This window comes from Mauremys mutica, chromosome 1 (assembly GCF_020497125.1).
Source record: "Mauremys mutica isolate MM-2020 ecotype Southern chromosome 1, ASM2049712v1, whole genome shotgun sequence".
In the NCBI taxonomy this organism is placed as follows: Eukaryota; Metazoa; Chordata; order Testudines; family Geoemydidae; genus Mauremys; species Mauremys mutica.
In genome coordinates this window covers 161,737,713-161,763,993 of record NC_059072.1, presented here as the reverse complement: position 1 = coordinate 161,763,993, position 26,281 = coordinate 161,737,713, and the positions used below count along the sequence as shown (strand labels likewise).

General features: G+C 42.2%; 1 protein-coding gene across 18 annotated transcripts in view; it reads right to left on the bottom strand.

The window, feature by feature from the left end:
- Nucleotides 1-26,281, bottom strand: part of ZBTB20 (zinc finger and BTB domain containing 20) — a 666,697-nt gene that overhangs the window by 153,476 nt on the left and 486,940 nt on the right. For 17 of the 18 annotated variants that reach the window (XM_045001306.1, XM_045001342.1, XM_045001323.1 and 14 more), the window contains one exon: nucleotides 16,065-16,119. The gene's annotated coding sequence lies outside the window, so the exon portion shown is untranslated. Of the gene's footprint in view, nucleotides 1-9,440; nucleotides 9,503-16,064; nucleotides 16,120-26,281 lie in introns of all 18 variants that reach the window. The other variant, XM_045001317.1, reaches the window with a different exon arrangement.

Here is a 26,281-nt window from a genome sequence, read left to right as displayed (position 1 = left end):
TCTTCTTTGTGAAAGGAGTGTAAATAACCAAAGACTTGAGTGTAGCACTAGAGTCTTTAAGACTATGAAGCTTGTCATCAGTCTGCTGGGAAAAAAGAATTGGTCTCTCAAAAGAGAGATCCTGAATGGTTTGTTGGACCTCCTGAGGAAGACCTGATAACTGTAGCGACAAACATCTATGCATTGTAATGGCTTTGGCACTAGAATCCGCACCATTCAATGCAGCCTGAAGCAAGGTCCTAGCCACCATCTTTCTCTTGTCCACTACTATGATAAATTCTTGTCTTGCCTCCTCTAGCAACTTCTTGGTAAATTTTGCAACATTGTCCCAGAGATTACCTAGTAGCAAGGCGGTGTGGTTCCAGTGGGCAGCTTTGGTCACTAAAAAATTAAACCTGCAAAAATGGAAAAGTCAATCTCCACCAAATATTGATGTCTTGATCAGTGATATGGCTGACCTTGCAGCTAATGAATGGCTGGCATTCTGCAGAAAGGGACTGCCCGAAAAATTCAAAGCAATTTTGGACTAACTTTTTAGAGGTCTATGAATAAAGGAGATCCTGAAGACAGATATATTGCTTCCCCTCCCCTCTCTTTATCCTAACCCTCTCTAGTCCCTTTATGTATTACGATGAATCTAGTATTTTGGTATATTTGTTGTATTTGGAAAAAATTATAAAAAATTATAAATAATAAAACATTGTGTCCCAGAAGGAGAAATCATAATGTCCTAGCAATGCTTGCTGATTAGAATTCCAGAGTTGTAGTCCAGCTGTCGAAAAAGCTTTTCTGCCAAAAAACCCCTCAAGCTTCTTTCCATCTTTTGATTTTGGGCAGATGCCTGCTGACCCTAGCATTCTCTTTTGCATGTAATCATGTTCAGACCCCAGTGAGGGGACCTCTGCTCAGTCCTTTTAGCTGTAGGAGGCAGGGAAGATAGCGTTTGCCACAATACTTTTGTGGGCTCTGATCCAGAGTAGCCTCATTTATGAGGAGTGGCACTTGAGAAGGCCCACAGATCCCAATATATCAACCAATCTGTGTGAGTTCTCCTGAACTACTTCCAGCTGTATATCTAGGAAGGGTGCCACCCTCTTTAAGATATCCTAGTGAGCTTTGTAACCATTCAGGTGAGGAGAGGAAACACCAGACGTTGCCTTCTTGAATGATGATGAGGAGGAACCAAAGGCTGGCTGAGGTGGAGCTTCCCCCAATTTTTCCAAAGGGGGATTCACTGAGGCAGAATACCTATGATTGGTATCAAACTCAGTACTGGGAGCAACTTCTTGAAGCTCTTGCAATGCAGCTTCATGATGTCTAGTGGAGGACGTAGAAGGGGAGGATAGGATCAGGATTTGGAGACTGGAGGAAACCCCCATAAGTTCCAATACAGCCATCAATATGGCACAAGAGACCAATTTCTTCCTGATCATGGCTTCCTACTAGCTGTCCAATGCAGAAGCTCTACTGAATGCCAGGGGTGAAAGCCCTGTGGAAGAGAGTGATGGGTAACATGATATGGCTTTTACACATAAGACTGAACGTCCAACTCAGACGACAAACTTGAGTCATCCGACCAGGAAGATGCAGTGCTTTTTGGTGCTGGGAGTCTGGAAAAGATGATTTCAGGGAAATCATTGCCAACTTGCCTCTCAGTGCTATCATAGAAGGCGATACTATAGTGTCCAGAGGTGCCCATGGTAGCGGGATGCAATCCCATGTTCTGAGTGCCCCTAGCCTCTGTTTGCCAGAAGCTGGGAAAGAACGACAGGGGATGGATCGCTTGATTACTGCCTGTTCTGTTCATTCCCTCTGAAGCACCTGGCATTGGCCACTGTTGGAAGACCTCTGGTAGCCAGCAAATCCATGAAAGCATCTGTCAGTACCAGGCAAGATAAGAACATAAGTACGGCCATACTGGGTCAGACCAATGGTCCATCTAACCCAGTATCCTGTCTTCCGACAGTGGCCAATGCAGAGAAAATGAACAGAACAGCCAATCATCAAGTGATCCATCCCCTGTCGCTCATTCCCATCTTCTGGCAAACAGAGGCTAGGGACACTCATGGCATGGGGATGCATCTCAGCCCATCCCGGCTAGTAGCCCACTGATGGACCTATCCTCCATGAACTTGCCTAGTTCTTTTTTGAACCCTGCTATGGTTTTGGCCTTCACAACATCTCCTGGCAGAGTGTCCCACAGGCTGAATGTGCATTGTGTGAAGAAGTCCTTCCTCGTGTTTGTTTTAAACCTGCTGCCTATTAATTTCATTGGGTGACCCCCTAGTTCTTGTTTTATGTGAAGGAGTAAATAACACCTTCCTATTCACTATCGCCACATTATCTCTCTTTTCCAAGCTGAAAAGTCCCAGTATTTTTAATCTCTCCTTGAACCCCATGGGCAAAGCCAGCACTGAGAGACTCAGCAGATCGCACGCCATGGCATATGCCTCAGGTGTTGAAGGCACAGGGAGAATCTTTGCAGCAGCTGTTTCTGAACCAAAGATGATGGCATTGCTGAACAGGATAGTGCATCCTTAGAGATCCATCTCATTGGTACTGGTATTGGTGCTGGCATCAATGACCCTGCCTGAGGTGCTATCTGTACCAGAGACTGCTTCAGCAAGATTACACTCTACATTCCTCCCAGCTTTTTTCCTGGACTTTGGTGCTGGGGAACTCAATCGTCTGGATGATGGGTCCCTCAATGAAGTCTTCTGGTGCTTCTTCTTTGGTACTGGAGAAGAAGATTGGAGACAGGACTCTGCCATGACAGGAGTAGCACTTGTAATAGAAGTAGAGGTGCTTGGTGCCCTCCCCAAACCGGAATGCTCTGAGGGTGGGAGCAGAGCTGCCTCCATAAGAAGGTGCTTTAGTGTGACCTCCCTACCCTTTTTAGTTTGGGGCTTAAAGTCCCTACAGATTTGGCACCTGTCCCTGATGTGAGTTTCTCCTAGGCACTTCACAAACCTGGTATTAGGGCACAGACCAGCACCTTGCATCCAATGCAGTTTGAAGCTTGGGAACTGAAGTATGCACCAGCACTGGATGTCAATATCCCAAACCAGTGGGAACAGAAGTGTACAGTAAGTACACTAATAAAACAAGAAACCTACTAGCAGAAAACTACACTAAGACTACAAACTATCAACTGTTAACGAGTGCCAACTATACCATTGCACAGCAGCATGAGGCAGCAGAGGGCACATGTGCCACCTGACAGGTACCTCCTAAGGGAAAATCTCCAACACTAGTGCACTGTGCATGAACACACCTGAAGTGGAATGGACATGTACAATCATTCAAAGAAGAACAGCTCTTTACTTTCAAACTGAACATATATGATAAGGCAGGGATTCTCAAACTGGGGGTCGCAACACCTCAGGGGGGTCACAAGGTTATTACATGGAGGGGGTCGTGAGCTGTCAGCCTCCAGCATTTATAATAGTGTTAAATACATAAAAACAGTGTTTTTAATTTATAAGGGGGGATCACACTCAGAAGCTTGCAATGTGAAAGGGGTCACCAGTACAAAAGTTTGAGAACCACTATGATAAGGAAATCAGTGAGAGACAATAAATACAGAACTCCACTATGTCATATTTAGAAAGTTGTGTTTTAGAAAAGAATTGTACTTTGAAGCATAGGAAGAGGAGACATAAGACATGGATTCTAATCCTGGATCTGCTACTACATTCCTATATGACCTTTAGCAAGTCCCTTACATCTCTGTGCCTCAGTTTTCCTGTTTGTAAGATGTGAATAACAACACTTCATTAAGTCACAAGGATGTGACGAAGCTTAATTCATTATATTTTTGTAAAGAACTTTGAGATTCACAGAACGATGCTGTTATGCATGTGCAAATTATCATTTTATTACAGTATCATATTAACAATGCTATAGTTGAAGTTGAGATGAGACTGTCATACTAAATCCCTTCCATTATTTGCTTGTGCCACTGACTTTTGGTCAGACACTTGTCATGCCTTGTCTCTATCCAAAAGTGACATTTTTAGGAAAGTTTCACAAAAATCCAGTTAGCCATTTTTTAGTCATCCTATTATGTAAAAAATAGTTTCCTGCTGTTAATTTTTCCATAAGCTTTCCGCCCTTAAACATGCTTGTATAATTAAAATATGGCTTTGTTTTAAAACATCAAACTTGACATATACATAGTCCTGATAGAGAAGTAGCAACTTTGCCATGTTTGAAAGCATTTGGTTTTCAAATAACAAAGTTATTATCATTTTAGAATAGCTAAGTGAGCATTTACTGCCTCAAAGATTCCAATACGCTCTGTGTTATGATTTTCAGATTGTAGCCAGTAGTGAATCTACTGAATTGTGTGAAGGATAAGAGTAGAGGTGTGAAGTTAGACTTGCAGGCTATTTACTCCAGAGGGAATTCTGTGTCACTGCGCAAGTGCAGAATTAATGTCCCGCAGATCCCTCCCCTCAGAATAATTTATACTGATGGGGAGGTGAAGGCAAGCTGCAATTACACCTTTCACTCACCAGAGGCTGATGTGGTGCCGGAAGAGAGGGCAGCTGTCTCACGGGCCAGAGCAGGCAGCGGCGGGGAGGGAGGGGGCAGAAGCTGTCTTCCTGAGAATGCCCTGCCCACGGGGCCAGGTGAGGAGGCATGAGATATGGGGGGATGGAAAGAGTGGGGCACACAGGGCTGCTGGCGGGGGGGAGAGGGGTCACACAGACTGGGGTTCAGAATGGGTAGTGGAGTGGACAGACTGGGATGAAGGCACAGGAGCTAGAGGGTGACAACATTGAGCCAAGAGCTGAATGGGAAAGGGGGTTCAAGGCCACATGGGACAGGAGGAGGCTGAGTGGGGGTTCTCTATTCATATGCCTAAGAAGGAACCTATTTGTAAAAAACCCCAACATTTCCTGAATCTTTTTTGTTGTCTGTATTGTTACAGATATACTTGCTCACCAGTATTTTGAAATAAACTACCAAAATAATTGAAAATGGAGTGAATATATTGTGTTATTTTGACAAATAAAATATGCAGAATTTTGCACAATTTTAAAATATGGTGTGCAGAATTTTTAATTTTTTGGCACAAAATTCCCCCAGAAATTTGAATGATCATACAGAAACCTTATATTGCCTCTAAAGACCTTGGAACTGTTACTTAGGTGAACAATCAATAGCACCACTCTTTCTCCTGAAACAAAACCCCTCTAAAATTTTTCAGTGTGTCATCTCTGAAAGAGTTTATAACATTTTAAAACTAGCATATAAAAATCAAATAATGATAAGTACATTCTTTGAGTGCATGCTGGGATGCATACATTATTGACATAAGAAGTTGCAACTAAAAGGCCAGTGGCTCAGGGCATGAAAAGAAATGGCCTAGTGATCTGGATAACCCTGATGATGTCTGAAAACTGAGCAAGCTTATTATTTGGCTGGAGATGATCTGAAAATATCAGGTATTCTAGGCTTCATACTATTCTGTGATGGTACTGGCGTCTCTTGAAGATTTTGAGACTCAGTTTCCATTGTCATTTACATCTTTGCATGGTGGGTGTAAAACAGTACCAGATCAGACTGGTGGCATTTTACATTAACTTTATACAGTCATGCATGACAAAGCGAAGTGCCAGGCAGGTGAGAATCAGCCCTTTAATAATTAATTTAATGTGAAATGTTTTAGATTTTGATTTCTTACCTCGTGGACTAACTTGTGGTTATGGTGTGGTACCACAGTGATGGTTTATTAGTAATACCTAAAACAGATTAGACTGGATTTGATAGATGACGTGGGTTTGATTCCTAATCCTGTTTTCTCACTCCTACAATATAAGGGCACATGTATGATACACAATGTGGGACAAATTGCGGCTTTTCAGCCACTGAACAATCTGAGGGTCTCAGCTGGAATTCCTCCTTCAGGCGGAGGTAACTCTTCCAAGGGTGAATGGCAGCTGCAACACTTGTGCAAGAATGCAACACGTGCTGCTCTCTGGCCTTATCTATACTACCGCAGTAAATCCATCTAAATTACGCTACTTCAGTTACATGAATAACGTAACTGAAATTGATGAAACTAGATCCACCATGCTGTGTCGACAGGAGACACTCTCCCGCTGACTAACTTTACTCTTCTCGGGGAGCTGGAGTCGACGGGAGAGTGCTTTGCCATTGATTTAGCAGGTTTTCACCAGACCTGCTAAATCGACACCGCTGCATCGATCGCACTAGTGCTGCTCTAGCTGTAAGTATAGACAAGCCCTAGGTGTGGGGTTGAGCTCTACTAATCTGTGCATACAGCTGCTCCTTACCCACCTCAAGGAGAGTAGTGGCGTTGGTGACGCTAGACCCTTACAGTCCTTGTCCTTCCTGAGCCTGATTCTTTTTTTGTTTATGTGAAAATCACGAGAAATCGCTGATGTCAATGGAATTACAAAAGGTGTATGTGAGACGAGAAACTGGCCCATCTGGGCACAAGGTGTGCAGTTATGCCTGGCTGTTGCATAGGGGCAAATATATGTGTGTAAGAGAGAGACTCTTGATGCCCTGTCTCCCATTTGTGCTGTCACACAGGGTTGACACAATCTGTCCCTGTATGTACATCAGTGTTTTGGCTTTATATATTCATTAGATTACGAAGTTTTGTATGTGTGTTCTGAACAGCGCTAAACACATTATTGGTGCTTGGCAAAGAAATAATCTCCACAATATGATTACAGAAAAAAAAAACAGTTCCTTCCCACCTTACCGTCTTTTCTAAAAGTAGTATGTCACATTGCCCAGCACACAGCATGTGTTCAGGTAGTGAAAGACCTCATGGAAATGAACACAGTTTACAGGGGCAGAGGTAAGGTTGCTGTGGGAACCTTAACTCTGAATTTCCTGAGTTTAGTGAGATTTAAAATCTCAATCTCCACATTATATCAGCATCATTTTTGTGTGTGCACATATCACGTGGTCTAAGCCAGTGCATTGTTTCTAAATGCAAAGGTACATTTGTGTTTGTGAAAGGGCATCTTTTCACATTTTGGCAACTATGAGCTACTTAAATTAATTCTGATTGACAGTGTCAGATTTTTAGCCCTACCAACATAATAAAATCAAGTTTAAAAAACACTGAGAAAACAAACAAACCAACCATCCAACCCTATCGTACATTATGTGCTCTGCAGTTCTGAGCCTCAGTAACAAGACAAAAGGAGACTGAGACTTTGTCATTCACTAGCTGTTAATAATCAAGAGAAGATCTGCAGACAAGCTCTTTGAGGGCTCTGTCTGTCTCGGCCAGGTAGATGCTGCAATACACAAAGGACTTCACACGGGGAGAAAGAAAGAGTGTTCATGGACAATGATGTAGCTTTCTTAATTAAGATTTTCATTACTGATACATACATTAAGGGTTTGCAGATGCAAGTGCCCAAGCACTCTCATGTACAGGTAGATGTCTCTGATTCTATCGTAAGGCACTAGGCACACGTTTGCAAAATCATCAGGAACATTCACCAGCTAAGGCTCAAAATCTGCTCACCTGCCCTTTGCCACGAAGACAATGAAAAATAACAAATGATATTTCACTTGCCTATCAAAACAAAATTAACCCTCCCTAGGTGAGCGAACAAATGGAATTTGGCAAGACTGGATATTGAAACAGATTCTGATCTCACTTACACCTGTTTTATGTTGGAATAACTTCAGGGGCTTCAGTAGAATTATTCCTGATTTACACTGGAGCAATGTCAGTAAGACCTGAAACCAGGACTGTTAAATGTGCCCTCTTGTTAATGCTGAAGTGTGTGAAAAGTACCAGATATCCTACTGCTAGCGACACACAGGTTCCATAAAAGCTAGATCTTGTGATGCATCCTTATACAAAAGCAAAAGAAGAAATCTTATAGTGCAGCTACAGTCCCTACATTATACCAGAGATCTGAAAGCTGATCTTGCTCTTGCAGTAGTTTGCTTTGTAGTTACATTAATCATCTTGTTTTGTGTGTAGACAGGGGAGGTGTATAAAGAGGTGCAGTTGGAATTTGAACCCAGATCCATATTCAAATTTTACAAATGGCCTCCAACTTTACAAGTGACTGAAAGAGAACTACAGACATGAACTGTATGGTGTTTGAAATCTGTATCTGGCTTCTATTTTGTGGGTTTGGCCTACTCTAGCATAGGAGGTTTTGCTTAAAGAATCAAGCTATCATCTGCTTAACAAGTCAAAAATTGAAAAATAGGAATCACAGGGTTGACACTGTTGATGCCATAAGAGATAGGAATCAGCTTGTTGAGATGGGTCAAAACCAGACATGCATGCGTCCTGTGAGTACCACCAGAAAAAATTGCCATTGGGTTGTCCTCAGAAAATTTGGTGTTGCTTGGTGGGCACTCTAATGATTTGAAAAGTATTCCCTGAGTATGAACTAAGTGCACACATGAGGGAGAAAAAAAGAGAAAGAGAAGAAAGTGGAAGTGAATAGGAAACTGCGGAGAAGAAAACATTGTGTCTTCATATGCTGTGGATCTTTCATCTCTAAGATTCCTATTCCCAGCCTCTAAATAAAGCAACTGTCACGAAGTGTGGTTTGCAAATGGATCATCGGTGACACCCATACAGATGTGTGCATCTGTTTGATTGTATATAGGCAGCCGGAAGGCAGATGGATTTTTTTTTTTAAAGCAAGAGGGGTAGAGAGGAAAAGGAAATTGCTGAAACACTCTTAAGAACTAATTTTTAAACACGGTACCTTATGTAGGACACCCAGAATAAATTTGGAGACTCTGTCTGGCACTTAGGTCTTTGAGTGGGTATGTGTACAAGTGCCAGTTTGAACACCCAGATGTGAGATCTGAAGCCCTGGTAAAGGCAGTTATATCTGCAAATTGGGATTTTCATGGTAACTAGAACTCAGTGTTATTTGTCTTTACTGTTTTGCTTCATATCTACAGTATAAATTATACAGAGATAGGTATACAATATGAAATTAGTCAGCACTGACTGTACTAAGCAGGGTTTTTTGGTCTGTAAAAATGTAACAGCAGCACTACCAATGTACTCAAGGTGGTAGTGTGGAATCTACTTGTGTGACGGTTGACAATATAGGTAGAGAACAACAACAGGCATGCCAGATCCAAGATAATTTCCCACTACAGCGAAGGCACTATCCTGAAAACTACAACATGGCCTGCAGTCAAACCACCTGGCGTTATGATCCCATCAGCTCTAACAAACGAGGCTTAATATTTGGATGGAAGATCTCTAGGTTGCTGCAAGCAGCACTGCCAGTGATTCAGCAAGTGACCTTCTTCCATATGAGTCTAGAAAAGAATGCACCGGTGTGGTATAAAGGAGGACTGGGAAATCAGATTTTTTCTCTCTCTCTTCTCCCTCCCTCTATCTCTTTCTTTGCTTCCTTCCTTGGTTCCTTCCTAAATTTAAAATCTTTACTCACCCTGAATTTTCCAGATTCAGATCCAGATTTTGCAGCTGCAGCCTGTTATGTTTCTGTGCACCCTAGAATCCAAATACCTTTAATAAATTCAATTACATTACTTGGATGAGAGATAACATACAACATCATCAAGGGAGCACCCATTGGAGGGCTCCTTATCTTAAGTTGCTGTCCAGGCCACTCCTTAGGTTCAGTCTCGTTCAAGTTGAACAGATCCAGTTTTGGGCTCCACAACCTGGGGTTTCAGAGGAACAGTGATAGTCATCACAGTCTATAAAACTACATACACTGAAGAGTCTGTCTCTACTTTTCATCCTTACATTAACTTCTAGTTAGCATTTGCCATTATCAATCATTAAACAGTTTGAAAATTCACACCTGAACTAACGATATAGCCAAAACTCTAGAGCATACATTGGTTCCCTCTTTTGAGTGGATTTCTGCAAGGACTTCCTGGATAGATTATCGGAATCTAGTCTTACTAAGTTGCAATAGGTAGCAAATCATGAGGTTCATCTTATTTTTTTCACAACACTCAGTTTCCTCATGTAATCCTGTTGCTTAAGTGCCTTCAGTGGTTATATCTTATGGTGGAGAATTCAATTTAAGGTCATGACCCTTGTGTTTAAGGCCCTTCATTTCTGGAGTGCCTTCTTAGTCATATGATGTGATTTCTGTACACACACCAGTATAAAACCTCTACTCCGTTTCTAATCTTGTCTCACCATTTCTTCTCTTTGCAAATGCCAAGTTAAGAGAGTCTGCCCATGCGCTCCCTTTTCAGAGCATTATTTCTCTTCAGAAGATATTCAGTAATTGGGAAAGGTACTCCTCATTTTCTATCCCAAAATGTTGTGTAGTATTACCATCCATCTTAAGCAGATGCTCCATTTCCCCTCCAAAGAGCTGAATTTCAGAGGTGGATGGAGTGATTCTCGTGGATAGTTTGTATATCAGTTTATTAAGCAACCTGGGATACTTCAGAAAGAAAATTGCTAGATACTGTAAGATTTATTATACTATAGCCCTTTTGTCATGCAAATGCTCTTTCACTGATTCACAGTTAAGGAGAGTTGGCCTAGATGGTCATAGCCTCCTGTCAGATGCTGGGAAAAGTGCTTGTGTATCTAAATGCTCAACAACTCTGATAAACAGAAAGATGCTTTCCAGCAGTTTTTTAATGTTGTGACCATTGCTACAGCTTTTGTTGGCTGTTACTGGTGCATTCGGTCTGCCTCATATTTCCTGAATTTGCTGAAAGTTAGTTTGTCACTAAATACACTGATTCTTAACCTGTAAATCACCCTATTCAGGAATTCTATGCATTAAACTATATCTAATAATCCTTGGCACCTCCATGTTCATAGGACTCCAGATATTCTGATGATTGTTACAGCAGATGTTTCCTGTTAGGAAATCAATAGGGAAGAATGCTTATGGGAGAAAAAAGATCCACTGAAAGATATTATCTTGAAGAACGTCAGTCCTCTCAGCCATAAATAATTATGCCTTCACACATAAATCAGGCACCAAATGAAATTAATAAGCAGCAGGTTTAAAACAAACAAAAGGAAGTATTTCTTCATACAACGCACAGTCAACCTGTGGAAGTCTTTCCCAGAGGATGTTGTGAAGGTCAAGATTATAACAGGGTTCAAAAAAGAACTAGATAAATTAATGGAGGATAGGTCCAGCAATGGCTATTAGCCAGGAGGGGCAAGGATGGTGTCCCTAACCTCTGTTTGCCAGAAGCTGGGAATGAGCGACGGAATGGATCACTTGATGATTGCCTGTTCACTTCCTCTGGGGCACCTGGCATTGGCCACTTTGGTCTGACCCAGTATGGCCATTCTTATGTTCTTAAAGTAAGAATTCACAGATATTAAAGGAAATTCTATCAGAATATAAGAAATGACATCAGAACATATGGTTCTGGCAAGGGATTTCTGGCAAAGAAGGGTCTCTTTGTCTAAAAACCCTATATAATGACAGAAGTTGTGGAATTTAGTTGGAGAATGAAACGGCGCATCTCACCAGTCGCAGTGAGGAAGAGACACAGAGCCAGCTCTTTACCTTACATCAAGGGTGGTAATATATCTATTCTTTCTGTATTCTGTATAGTGCCAAATTAATTTCTGATTGATAATCTTTGATTAAATAATTCACATTGAGCCTGTTTTTTGACAATCTTGAATAATCATTAACTCCAGACATGCAACAGTGAGGACTTCTGTTCTCACGTCAAGAAAGATTGGGTGACCCTTGTGAGAGGCAATGTGGTCTAGTGGACTAGGAACCAGTAATTCCTGATTTTTAGTGCTGTCTCTATCACTGACTTCCTCTGTTGAACCGAGGAAGTCACTTATGCTATGTCTCAGTTTCCTTGCCTGTAAAATGGGGATAATGATACTAACAAACTTCACAGGAGTGTTGAGAGTGATAGTTAGTTGACATTTGTATAACACTCTATGCTACAGCATGCTGACTATAGGATAATTAATTGATGAGCAAGTTCCAGCAGCATGGAACACACATATGGATATCAGAGACTATTTTATCATCTGTCTGATATACTGAATAGTCATGCTCAGACACTGACAACTAGCAGTCTGGGACACTGCCAAGTGTGTTTTGACACACATATCATTGACCATCTGACTGATGATTCTCATATCTATGATAAGGTCAACAGATTGCCACTCAGCTTCCTTTAGGTCATCATTCCTCTACTAGAGAGGACTTCATGAAGCTGTGGAATAAATGGCTTTTTCAGAGCAGAACATTAAAAAAGATATATAGGTCATTAACACCTTTCAGCATAACAACACCCCCATCTCAGCTCTGCCCATTGTCCCAACAGAATTGAAATGTCTACACCCTGAATAATTTAGCTTCCAGAAAGAAAGAAAGAAAGAAAGAAAGAAAGAAAGAAAGAAAGAAAGAAAGAAAGAAAGAAATTAAAAATTATACAAGCTTACAAATTTATATATGTCCCTGAAATAGAGAGAGATGAGAGGGTGTTGGGGGGAGGGGAATGAAAGGAACCTCAGTGTGTGCAAGAAACTCTGCTTACAGACACAACAAAGTGTGCGACTCTTTAGTGTTGCAGATTAGGAAACTGAGGCTTAGAGAGGAGAAATGACTTGCTCACCATCACATGGTAAGTCACTGACAGAGTGGGATTTGAAGCACAGAGATAGTTTATATAACAGAACTATAACAATTATGAAATGGTCAACTACAATAAATGCTGATGCCATGTGGTCCCCAGTGGGTTTCCATGAATGACTGCTGATGCAGAAAGGATTAACATAAATGTTCACATGTGAAGCCTTTGAGCATCATTCATACTTTGTATCGATAGTCTGAAGTTCTGCAGTGAGAATAACAGGATTTGTTAGGGGCCATTATGAACCACCCCTGTTGGACAAATACATGATGGCAAAGGGCTGGTGGGACTTTAATCAATTTCCTTACTCGGCCAAATAAATGTCACATTAGACGTAAGCCATACTTCATTTTTGAAGGCCTCTGCACCCCTTGATGTACAAGCCTGGCACTGCCACTAACATAAATAGGAGCTCTACCCATATGCATAGACTCCTACCTATATGTAGCAAATACATCAGAGTGAAAGTGGAGCAGGACATTTTTGTAATTTATGAGTATGGAACACCTTATAATGAAAGAGAAAGAGGAAAGGAAAGAAATAAGCATGATAGGCAAATTCATCTGCATAGGAGTTGGCATTGTCATACCACTTTGTGCAATAATCATATCATATCTCTGGCTATAATTTTTCCTATGGGAAAAAATGTTCCATTTTTCCTTCAGCAACATGGCAAATGTTGTGAGTCAACTTTAAATCTCAAAGTCACATGTTGTAATGTTTGATACCAACCAAACAACACTCCATAGGGTGCGAGAATGTTTCAGCACACACCTGAAGAAATTAAGAATTTCCACTCCCTTTTTAGCTCTGCTTTAAAAAATATTCCCAGAAACAAACAAAAAAAACTTGTGTATAAACTTGCAGATGTAAATGCTTTCAGCGAATTAAAAAAGAGCTGCTTATTACATTGTTTTTCTTCCAAACAGTTCTTTAACGTTCAATTGTTTTTCCACTGAACAAGTATTGGACATGGGTTTAGGCTGCAAAATTAGAACACATCTTAAAACCCCCAAAGTTTGGATGTGGAGTTTTAGGCCTAAATGTTCAACACCCAGTAATTTTTCATTCCCATTTAAGATACCTAAAGGCCCATTTTCAGAGGTGTTGACTTCAGTTGAAGTCAATGGGAGCTGCAGATTCTCAATGCCTCTGCAAATCAGGTTCGAGAGGTTTCAAGTCTGGCACTCATAAACTGAGGCGCAAAAAGTTAGCGGAGAATTTTGAAAAATTTGTCCTTAGTTCTGGCCTCTCTCTAATTACCTGTTACAATTATGACTGCTTGGCAGTGCTAAGGTTCCTTATATATTGTATTAAGTCATCTTACTGTTTTCCAGAATCACTCGATTTCACAATGCCAATGTATTACGAAATATTAGGAAAATGTAAACTTGTTTAATTAAAAAAACACCACCATATCCTCGAACTTGGCAACATTTGTAAAAAGCAAACCTCAAACCATGAGAGAATTTTACATTTTTGCCGCCCCAGATCTCAAAAAACAACTCCCTAAATTAAAGCAATATTTTTTTCAACCAAAAAAAAAAATCATTGAGCTGACAACTTACATACCAACGACCAAGCCCAAGTGAAAAGCCATGCATAACATAGGTTTGCAAAGGAAACCACTGATAGATTTTTTTTCACTCTAGCATTGTTGGAAAGAAACGACCCATAACTGTTGATAGTGGGGGGCCCCCAAAATTTAAAGCAGCAGTTTTTCAAATTTTTGGAGCAGAGTCCCCCCTTTGAGTTACAATTTTTGTTTGCATCCCCCAAAGCCAGAAAAAAAAGGTGAGAGTCGGGGTAGAGGTGGCGTTCCCAGTCCTGCCAGGCTGAAGCTCAAGCTGTCTGGCATCATCACCCCCCCACCCCGAATGTCCCTCCATACCCTCTAGGGCAGTGGTCCCAACGTGATGCCCGTGGGCGCCATGGCGCCCGCTGGGGCATTTATGTGCACCCACCTAGTGCCCAGCAGGGGAGAGAATCCGCAGCCCCGCACCTGCCGGGGACAGAGAACTCCGGGGCCCGCAGCTTGTGGGCACCAGTGTTCTCTGTCCCTGGCAGGCACAGGACTGTGGCTTCTCTCTGGCTTCTCCAGGGCTTCAGGCTGCGGGCGCAGTTCTCTATCTCCAGCAGGGGTGGGGCCATGGCTTCTCTCCGGCATTGAAGCCAGAGAGAAGCTGCGGCCCTGCCCCTGTCGGGGACAGAGAACTCTGGGGCTGCAGGCTGCGGTGTTCTCAGTCCCCGGCAGGCCGGGGCTGCAGCTTAAGCCGAAGAGAAACCATGGCCCCGCGCCTGCTGGGGACAGAGAACGTCGGGGCTGCAGGCTTCATTCTATGTTAAAGTAAGAATAATAAATATATTTGGAACAGCAGTTCAACAATGTTTTGCTTTTTTAAAATAAATAAGATGAAAACTGTTTATGATATTTATTTTGTAAAAACTCCTTAACTTTTCTTACAGGTAGATAAAACAGAGCAAATTCACATGGTAAGGTGAAAGAGTAATTGCCGAATAATTTAATTAATACCTTTTACATGTAAAATTACCCTTTTTATCTTATGGATTCATATACTATGTAATATTAAATATGATGTTTTTTGTATTATTTAATGTACAAATACAATATAAGCCTTGAAAAATTGTTGGCGCCCGCCACACTCTTCTGAAAACATGAATGTGCTACTGGTCACAAAAAGGTTGGGGTCCACTGCTCTAGGGGGTGTTCCCCAAAGTTTGAAAACCTCTGATTTAAAGGTTCTGGTGGTATGCAGCAGGGCATATGAATCCTGGCAGAAATCTGGAGGGGCACGTGACCCCATGTGTGCCACTACATGTCGCCTCTGTTGTTGGTGCATGCTAAAGAAACTATATTACGTACCCTAAGACTTAGTGAAAACTATGCTGATGGTCAGTCATACACACTGGTGTCAATATAAGCAGTGAGGGTTCACATACTGCTGCCAACTTTGTAGTTGCAGGCGTTCCAGGTCATGAAGTTGTATCCCAGCGAGCACAGGTTGAAATGCTAATGAAATATTTTCTGTACCTGTTCCAGTCCTGGATGATGTGGAATACAAGCTGCTTTGTGCTGAATGAGAGCTCTGGGATGGGATAATACCCATTAGGAAATCATGGCAGGCTTTCCCCATATCTAATAGGAAACCTCCATCCCTTGCCTCCCTAATTCAATTTAGAAATGTACAAACCACTTCTGCACATGCTCCCAATTCTCCCCATCACACAGTGGAAATGAACCATTCTGAGTCTCACAAACTGATGCTGTACAGAAGTTTGGGACAATTGGGTAGAACAAGTATACACACTGAATACCGAGCCTTGCAGCCAGAGAGACCTAGAAAATACTTCACAGGGGCTTCAGATTTGCTTGAATGGGCCCTGAATAAAACACATGACTCGTCACTGAAAGGTACAAAATGCTGAGTACTTACATGAGACACAGAAAAGGTTCCTTCAGAAGAAGAGCACAAACTGATCGCCAAGGATCTGAGGGGAAAACAGGAAAAACAGCATGAAGAAATAAAGCAGGTATAAATAATCTAAATGACACCAAAATAAAAAGGAGACCCAGGAGCCGCAGGGATTCTTGCAATTCCTGCAGAAAAAATAAATTTTTCACTTCATGGATCACATAAACCTTGCAAACTCAGAAATTATCAGAACCAGGGGACTGGATAGCTCAGGGGATTGGTAACAGGCTAGGGAGCCTTTCATCCCTAGGATGCTAGTCTGAATCCATTCCAAGTCAGCAGAGATTAAGTGATGTTACCATCTGGTGGCTATTCAGTTGCTTGTGTGAAATAAGATGGTGGTCCCTGTGGACAGGTGTTCTCTTCACAAAGCCCACCACCATAATTGGCACTAATTGGCCTCCTTGTCAGTAGTCTCAGGAGAGAGGTTAAGGATTAAATTGGCCACAGAGAGTGAACTCCTCTTCTTGGCCCTAGATACAGTTCCTGCAGGTCAGAGGTGAGGCACATTATGGGGGCAGAGTGGTGAGGAAGCTTACACTACAGCTGCTTGTTTTGTGGATAAGTAGTGGCATGTCAGTCTCTTCTGTCTTTGGCCTAAAATTGATGTGTTACCTACAGCTTTAGTAGAAAAGAGATCTCTGCTTCAAGAGAGAATGTTTGGGGGAACTATTGCCTTCTGGTAGTCTAAGTACTTAGCATAACACAGAGTCTCTGGATTTACCTATGTATGTTATGGATTATTTGAGCTATACTATAAACCTATTGTCCAGGACATATTAACATGGAATGAATTAATGAACAAGATGAGTCAAACCCTGCTACTCTGAGTTGTTCCAGATGGATGATCTGTTCCTATCTGAGATTGAAAGCAAAGATACAAAAGATTGATGTTTTGAAGGATCGTTTCATGGAAGTGGAGGTGCGGGGTCGGGATGGAGTTAGAGTGCGGGAGGGGGTTCTGGCCTAGGGCAGTGAGTTCAGGGTTCAGGCTCCGTCCGGGCAGCGCTTACCTCAGGCAGCTCCCGGTCGGCGGCGCAGCAGGGCTAAGCAGGCTTCCTGCCTACCCCGGCTCCACACTGCTCCTGGAAGTGACTGGCATGTCCGGCCCCTAGGTGGAGGGGCCAGGCGGTTCTGCGCGATGCCTGCGCCCACAGGCCCTACATCCACAGCTCCCATTAACCACGGTGCCCAGCCAATGAGAGCTGCAGAGCTGATGCTGGGGGCAGGGGCAGCATGCGGAAGCTTCCCTGATTGCCCCTGCGACTAGGGGCTGAAGGGACATGCTAGCCGCTTCCAGGGAGCCGCACAGAGCCAGGACAAGCAGGGAGCCTGCCTTAGCCCCGCTGCACCACTAACTGGACTTTTAATGGCCCGGTTAATAGGGTCAAAGGGTTAAAAGGGTCAAACTGTGTTTGACATGAAAATTTGTGCTTTTGGTAAACCTATTTTCAAAACCAATTTTCATTTTTGAGAGAAAAACCCACTTTTTATTTCAATTACTGTTTGATGAAAAAAATGTTGACAGCTCTAGTTATAGGTCCATCAGTAGGAGCTCTGCAATCCTTTCATCAAACAAATTGGTATGATAGTAGGGGAGTTTAAAAGGATCAAGTGGAACCTCCCAGCGGCAGAATGGAATGCTGGGAAATGGATACAGTAGAAACTTATTTGCAGCGACATCTTGTAAGAGCAACTGCCACTTGCAAGGAAGTGAATTCACCTACTGTGAATTGTCCGCCTGGAAACAGCAACATAGCCGCCGCGTAACAGCAACATTTGTGACGTTGTGACATCACATTCGAAGGTGGAGATTGGGGGGCATATGGGGCATTGCCCCCACCCCCAAACTGTGTCTTTCCACTCCCCTCCTAACCCTGGCCCTTCAGCGCAGGTCCAGGGCATACAGCCCTGTCCATTTGCCCTACCTGACAGAGCCTGCCTGTGTGGACAGCATGTGCAGAGGGGAAGGTCTGGAAGAGAGGGTTTTTTTGGGGGGGGAAAGGAGGGAAGCAGCAGTGGCGCAACTGGAAAGTTTCCTACTCCCTTCCTCAGCATCTGGCTTGCAAGCAGTGGGGTGGGGTAGGGTGGGGTGGGGGTTTACTATTTTGCAGTGGGGGGTATCAGGGACACTAAGCTATCCCCTCCATCTCAGTTGCTGGTGGCGGGGTGTGGGTGTGCTGTTTTGCAGTGGGGGTTTGGGAGACCCCCCTCCTAGTGCACTGACTTGTCCCTTCCCCCTCTCCCGTTTCCATCGTCTGTGATTGGAGCCGCCACCCCATGTCCATTCCTCCTTCTTCTCCTTGCTGACTGGGCATCAACATGGAGAGAATTGAGACCACAGGAGATACAGTCTCCCTGCTTTCCATTTCTGTGTCCAGTACCGCAACAGCCCCAGTACCTGGGAGCAGTAATTCAACCTAAAGTCCTTCGGAGCATTTGGTTGACAAACTCTAACAAGACCCCACTGAATAGATGTGAACTGAAAGTGTTATAACTTGGTTAAAGTTAGGTAGATTTTCACAGGAGTGGCAACAGGCACATCCCTACCTACATTTCAAGTCTCTGATCCAAGCTTAGAGGCGCTTGAGTTTCTCAATGAAACCACTGTAAGACTCTTTTAACATGGTAATTTTTTAATAATGTATTTTTTCCCTAATCTTTTTCTGAGAAATGGCTGAACTGTTTCTGCTGAAATTTTCAGGAGGGGAGAAAAATCAGCTGGAGGCAGACCCAGCGTAAAAAATATCAGCCCAAAGTCTTAAAGTTTGGCAGTTATAAGCAACTGAAAACAGGGTGTTATAATGGGAAGTACCAGCCAATCTTAAATATAGGTGTCGCTACTTGCATCATTTACAGTAACAACTTTAATGCCAAAAAATACCAAATTATAGGACTGGGCCCTTAGTTTATAAAGTTAAGTACTGAACATTGACTTAATTGGGAAGGGAGGGCTCTCACCATTTTGCAGAACATATTCATCGGCTTTTGCAGAATTAGGCCACAGAGAGCATATACAAAAATCACATTAACTATTGAAAGGCAGTCAGTTCTGGGGTGGCACTCAACAACTGTTTAACAGTGCATAGCAACACTACAGAAATGTTCAATGGAAGAAGTGAGGAAGAGCACTATATCCAATGAAAACTGTAGGGAAATTTTAGATGAGTAATTACACTAGGCCTAAATTGGAATTTGGCAAGTCACCAGGGCTAACATTCTGCCAAAAGTGCCATAAAATCTTTAATGATCACAAGTGGTCCAGGCGCTGATTTTAAGTTCTGTACAAAATATAAAAATAAAACTTTCCATGTCAAGTGTTGAAAAAACAGGATGTATCTGAGGAAACTGTGATTCACTCAATGTTAGATAAATATAGAAAACATATGAGATGTGGGCCAAACTCTACTCTCTTACCCCTTTGCAACCTCATTGACTTCACTGAAACTAAGAGCAGAATTTGACCCATTAAAATGATAGAGAGTAACTTTTTATTATACGGCACTTTGAGACACACACTGTCACTAGAGACATACAACCTAATTACATTGCATTAGCACAGCAGATTTCTCCAGGACACACTATTATATAACATGTAAAAAAATAAAATCTATGAAAATTGACCATTTACTTTCCAGTACTCCATGTTAAAAGTGGAATAATCCTCTGACTCATATGCCACTGTTATCCTTCTCTTTCTAATGTCATGTGTTTTCAACCCAAAATTAAAATATGTGGTGGGTGTGTACAAGATGACCAACTAATCTTCTCCTTCTCCAGTTCCTAGGACTATTTAACAGTTCCCAAGGAAAAGCCACTACTACTAACCATAGCAGAATTTCACTTTTTACCACCCTCATCCTCATTGAAGCTTATGTAAGAGGATTTTCCATAAGGGCCCACAGCGATGGTGGTGGTCGGGGGGATAAAATCCAATTCCTAACTCACCAGCAAGATGTGGGTCATGCCACTAATGCCTCTATGGCCACTACTTCGAGGCAGTGTTGTCCAGTAAATAGTCTGGGAGTCTGGACACCATGTTCTAGTCTTAGCTGTGCCATTAACTCCCAGTGGCCAGATTCTGCCACCTTTACTCACACTGAATAGTACTTTCCTCTAATGTTGTTTCTTGACTAGTCCTATTTAAATCATGGGACTACTTGTGGTCTGAGTTACTACTCCATAGGAGTAAGGTTGGCAGAATCTGGCCCAATGAGTAACATTTTCAAAAGCACTTAAGTGATTTAGGTGTCCAAGTCCCATTTTCAAAAATGACTCGGGCATCTAGAAACCTACCTATAATTGAAAATCAACAAGACTTTGGGCTTGTTTCCACAGCAGCGTAATTTGCCCTATACAGGTGTGATTTCTAAAGTGCAATAACATGTTGGAAATTAATTGGTCGGTGTAGACTGGTTGGTGCTGGTGCACAATAAAGTTTCCCAAGTGTTCTTTAACTTAGAAGCATGCTAGGCAACTTTTAATGTGCACCACCAGGGTCTACACAGACCAATCAATGTGTAACACATTAGTGTGTTTTAGAAATCACAACCCCATAGAGCACATTGCTGCTTCATGCAGACAAGCCCACAGGATCCTAAGTGCACAAGTCACTTTTGCAAATGGGACGCAGGCTCCTAAGTCACTGAATGAGCTTTTGAAAATGTTTATCAGATGTGGCTTGGATAGAGGCATTTCACTTTTCTGTACCTGTTTCCTAATCTGTCAAACAGAAATAATGCTGATTATCTTTGCAAAGTGCTTTGAGATCTAACAAATAAACTGTACTATAGAGGTGCTGACTATCATTAGTTCAAAGCCTAGACTGGAACAGAGGGTGCAACTCCTGAACATCCGTTACACAGGGAAGCCGGGCACTGGATTTATGTAATCATGAACTAACTGGACATGCTCCTACCTCCGACTGCCCTCTCCAAGGGCCTATGTGGAGCTGGCATGGAGCACAGCTCTACCACATGCAGTCTGTGCTGTATACCAACTCCACTGAAGGTTCTGTTGCACTGTAAGCTTTCCATGGCTTTTACACCACTGGATGTTTTTTACCCTTATAGTATCTGATATAGAACTTAGTGCCAAAGGAGGACGGGGCAAACAAGGCAATAGAGAAATCCTAGTGATATTACATTCTCAATCCAAATAGGGCCCAAACTAATCCAAGCCCATGTCTGGAAAAAAACGGCAACACATCAGACCCTGAGCTGAAATTTAATAGAGCCCTGTGAATGATCTGAATCTGAGGTGGAGAGAAAGTTCATTGCGTGTCTGACACGGGCAGAGACAGATTACAGCAAAATTAAATTGAGGATTTTAGTGGATATAATTGTTGTTTTTATATATTAATGAACAACAATAATACGTGATCCTGAATTGAATATCAGGGCTGACATTTAATCTGAGCCCTCATGCTATTCATAAATGTTCATAAACGTCACAAGACCCCTACCCCTTGATTGAATTACGACCTAGTATGCAATTTGGGAAACATGGATTAATCTACATAGATTCATATTTCTACAGGTTACATTGTTATTTTGTTGATTTATGTTCCTTTTCACTAAATGTCCTTTTCATCCAGAATCCAAGATAGAGCACGCAAATAGCTGACATGAGAGTGAAGGGATCGGCTCAAAAACCAGTAGCCAGCAGCAGATGGAAAACTGGTATAGTGAAACCTGTACTAATTACCTCTTGCTATTTGCAATCACCTCTGTTAATGGCCAGCAAAATCTCAGTCCCTGTGAGATCTCCTATCTCTTTTACATTAACTCACACTGTAGCAGGTGGCCACCTAAAATGCGTCTGGCAATGTACTGACCTGCCCACTTGTGTAACAAACTATATTACAATCAGCTTGCGAAGGAGGCCAGAGGTGGAACCTTCTTTAATATCAGGGGTCCACTCCAAGAACATAATTTTTAACCTCCTATCAATGTGAGAGTGCATTGGCAAAGGGCGTTGCATTAAACTGAGAGGTGGGCATCAGGAAAAGTGCCTTGGCAAAGCACAAGGAAAACTGATCTAAAAGGACTTATTTTTATTGTCACGCTGTCTTAAATGGCTACCTATTAACAGTTAAAATATCTGCAGTCCTCTTATTGCCTGTTATTAACAGATGTCATGGGTACAATGATATTTGCTTGTGGATTGATTATTATTATTATTTACTATTTGTATTACTGTAGTGCCCAAGACTGTAGTCATGGACCTGGACCTCAGTGCTGTGCAGCTACTCAATCAGAGCGTGTTACAGCATGGAAACAAACGGAGCAGGCAGTCAAATGGTGGTCCTCCCACAAATTCTGTTTTCAAGGGCCCAATCTGGCTCCCTTTGAGATCCATTGAGTTTTCTCATTGGGTACACCCATATTGGAGTTGGAGGTGTAGTTTCCTGCTTGGGTAGATGTATGTGCTCTAGCTTTGATCAAGCTAGCACGCTGAAAGTAGCAATGTAACTGAGGTGGTAAAAGTGGAGGGACAGGCTAGCCACCTAACTACAATCCTGTCTAAGACCCTAGGTACTCACTTGGGCAGCTTGCCCATGCTGCCATGGCCACATTGCTGTTTTTAGCATGCTAGCTCAATCAAAGCTTATGCACATGCATTTACCCAAGCTGGAAATTACACTTCCAACTCTAGTGCAGACATACTGGTACATTTCAATGACAGGATCAGAAGCAGACACCAAAGGAGTAAATGGCCAGCTTCTCAGTCTTCTTTCATACCTTTCTACTTCTATTTGTTCCTATTAGCAGACAGGCAACTTCTCAGTCTAATACATTCTAGTTGAGCAGTATATCCCTTCTTGAGATGTAGTAAAGGAATGACTTGATGCTCTGGGGCTATCAAACAAGACAGGAAATGAAAATCACCCTAATGGACTCATGCTAAGGAAGCCAAGACTCAGAAAGAACCTAAAAGATGGTCTCACGATTGTCAGCCTCTATCCAATCAAGGCAAACTATTAGCAGGGGATGCTGCAAGTCAAGCTTAAGCAGCAGTGGCAGAGCTGCGTATGGAATCTCACATCTGGAGTAGCACAGAGTTGCACAAATAACAAGCGATATTTACACATACTTTAAAGTTAAGACATGTTTTGATATACAGTGAAATGTATTTTATATGCATGCATTAATTATGTTTTATAATGAAACCAAAAAAATGAATTTGAAGATAGAAAGGTATGATACTGTGTGAAAAAAGTAACCAAATTACTGGTTCTGTAAGTTTTGCATAATAGGATGTGATAAAGACTTAACAATTTTTATTTACTTATGATACATAGGTTACCTGTTCTTCAAGGACAAAGCTTATAAAACATCTCCAGAAGAGACATCTCCAATAATAGGAGAAATAGCTAGATTTCCCTTTTCTCGACTTAAAGACAAGGAAGTTGCAGTTTTCTTAATTACACATTTTAAAATGTACATAATGCAAGATAACTATACATTGTCCTTCCTTTACCTAGTATATAAGTTAGTTTGTTTTGAAATATGGTTGCATTTTGCACTTGTATTGGAACAAAAAGAGCTCCCCCCCTCCTTTTGTTGGTAATTAAAAACAGATGAAAGAAACAGCCTTGATTGCAGCTTTTTGCTCTTTTAGTAAGATGTAACATAGATGTTAAGATTAAGGAATACTAACTGTATAAGGCTTTATATTATATTATATATATACATACACACATGTTTATATATCTATACACACACACACACACAAACATTACATACAATCTATTAATAAATCAAGGAGTTTATACAGCTTTCACTTGAAGATATAAAAGGAACAATTTGGGGAAACAGACTTTTGAATAAATGCTGCTTGACAATAAGATTGGGTGATACAGTTTTTTACATAAGACACAGGAAGCTAATCAAAATCAAAATCTTAACTCTAATTGTATATGAGCTACATTCCTTAGATAACTCCACCGAAAAGAAGTCCTAACCGCAGTTTTCATAGAAACCAATGAAAGACACATACAGTAAAAGAGGACTCTCTGGTATCTGAAAACTGAACTCCAATTAACATCCATCAGGAGTATCTTGCTGCCTAAGGAGAATCTTCAGTCTCTCCACACAAAGCACCTTTGAAGAAAGCACGTTCAAAGAAAGGGCTGGAGAGCTCTCCAGAAGATACATCACAGCTTCAGCAGCTGAGCTGCTGAGGCTAGTTTGTGGTTGAGAATAAGTTTTCACAAAGCGCCACAAAGGGTTAATATTATGTTATCCATAAGCCAGCCACCTATATCTAGAGCATATATTTTGTCTTAAAAATGACAAGAAATAGTGTTAATTATAATTTGTAATAGCTTTAGTCACAAACCAATTCCTTGAGGGAATTCAACAGGGACAACTTAAAATCAGTTGATTCTGAGTCAACTGATTAAAAAAATTTCCTCTGTTGGCCATTTCTGAAAAGAGGGTTTAATTGCAATATTTGGACTCAGCTTTAAGACCTCGATGAAGGACTGCACTTAAGCACGTACCTAAATTCGAGCATGTGCTAAGTGTTATCCCGAATAGAGATGCCTTTCTGAATCACAGCCTAAGAAAACGGAGGTTTCCTCTGTGCCTATCAGTGAACGTCAAAGAGATTACAGAGACCCAGAACACCTTGGAAAATTCCTATGTCACCTGGAAGAAGTCAAAGCCGTTATGAATATGGTGTTCTGAGACACACAAAGTCAAATTAAAATGAATACTGAAGTATTAAGCAAACTGAATATGAATAACTCAAACACTAAATATTGAAATGTTAAGTTGAAAAATGTTGTACTACTGATGACATGCATTGGTAGTTAATAAAAGCAATTACTGAAGTCTGGCTTATTGTCTAGTGTTAATAATTAGATAATTACTTTAAAAGTCCAATGGCTCATATAAATAGGTTACTGATGTGAGGAAGAGACCCTGGGAAATGAGTACAGTTGTTGATTGATGGTTTTTATTAATAAAAGACGGTTACTCACCTGTAGTAACTGTTGTTCTTCGAGATGTGTTGCTCCTAACCATTCCAGTTAGGTGTGCGCGCCGCACGTGCATGGCTCTTCGGAAGACTTTTACCCTAGCAACACTCGGTGGGTCGGCTGGGCGCCCCCTGGAGTGGCGCTGCTATAGCGCAGGATATATACCCCTGCCGACCCATCCGCTCCTCAGTTCCTTCTTGCCGGCTACTCCGACAGTGGGGAAGGAGGGCGGGTCTGGAATGGATAGGAGCAACACATCTCGAAGAACAACAGTTACTACAGGTGAGTAACCGTCTTTTCTTCTTCGAGTGATTGCTCCTATGCATTCCAGTTAGGTGATTCCCAAGCCTTATGTAGGCGGTGGGGTCGGAGTTAGATGCTGCAGAATGCAAACTTCTGTGCCAAAGGCTGCATCATCTCTGGACACTTGGTCCAATGAGGCAAAGGTGTGTACTAGCTGCACGACACATCCCCTGAAAGGGTATGTGGGCCAAGAAGGCAGCAGGGAAGCCTGAGCCCTGGTGGAATGTGCAGTAAGGTGGCTCCATGGAACATGGGCTAAACACAGGAGGCGCAGATGCACCAGTCATCGAAGATGAAATCCTCTAGGAAGAGACAGGTATGCCCTTCGTCCGGTATGCCAGTACGATGAAGATTCGGGGGCGTTACGCAAGGGCTTTGTCCGCTCGATATAGATTGCGGACACCCTACGGACGTCTAGGGAGGGCAATTGTTGCTCTCCTTGCGATGAGTGTGGCTTCGGAAAGAAGACCGGAAGGAAGCTATCCTGGATGATATGAGAGGCTGACACCACCTTTAGGGAGGAAGGCCGGACATGGTCACAACTGCACTTGTCCTTGAGAGACACAGTATACCGTGGGTCCATCGCGAGCGCCTGAAGCTCGGAGACTCGTCTGGAAAGGCTACAAAGAAGACTGCCTTCCAGGACAGGTATGCCAGCGAGCATGTCGTCAGTGTCCCGAATGGGCAATCATAAAACTGGCGAGAACCAGGTTGAAGACCCAGGTTGTGGCGGGGGCCAACCGGGGGGGTATAACGCTCCAAGTCCTTGAGGAATCTAGAAACCACAAGGCGTAAGAATATGGAGCGGCCACTCCCCGCTGGGTGGAAGGGAGAGATGGCTGCCAAGAGTGCCCTTAATGAGGGCCGCGCCATGTGCTGCTGTTTGAGA